Genomic DNA, 389 nt, shown 5'->3' with positions numbered 1-389 from the left:
ATGGTGGATGAGCCGATAGACTCGACGGTGAATGCGAGCGGGTCGAACAAAGAAGGTTTTGCTGTCATTCCTATGATGCCTCCCTCTGTTCCTTCAACTCCACCCGCAGACCCGCGTCTAAGTGTGGCGGAAGTCCTTCACCTCCAAGAACATATTCGTCGCGATAAGAAGGCCGTTGATGCGACTCGTCGTCGCGTGGAAACCCCAAAGCCACTTGCCGTCGACATTGAGGCCATCGAGCATCAATACGCTGCTGGAGGAGACTGGTCGCTTATCGCACCACGAATGGTGCAAGCGCGACCTTATCAGCTCCCGACCGCCAAATACGACATGGTGATCAAGAATGGCAGGGCCCTAGCCAAGACCCCGCTCCAAAAAATCATGGCATT

Source organism: Plasmopara halstedii (assembly GCF_900000015.1).
Source record: "Plasmopara halstedii genome assembly, contig: Scaffold_1561, whole genome shotgun sequence".
NCBI lineage: Eukaryota > Oomycota > Peronosporomycetes > Peronosporales > Peronosporaceae > Plasmopara > Plasmopara halstedii.
Note: the sequence above shows the minus strand (reverse complement) of the source record.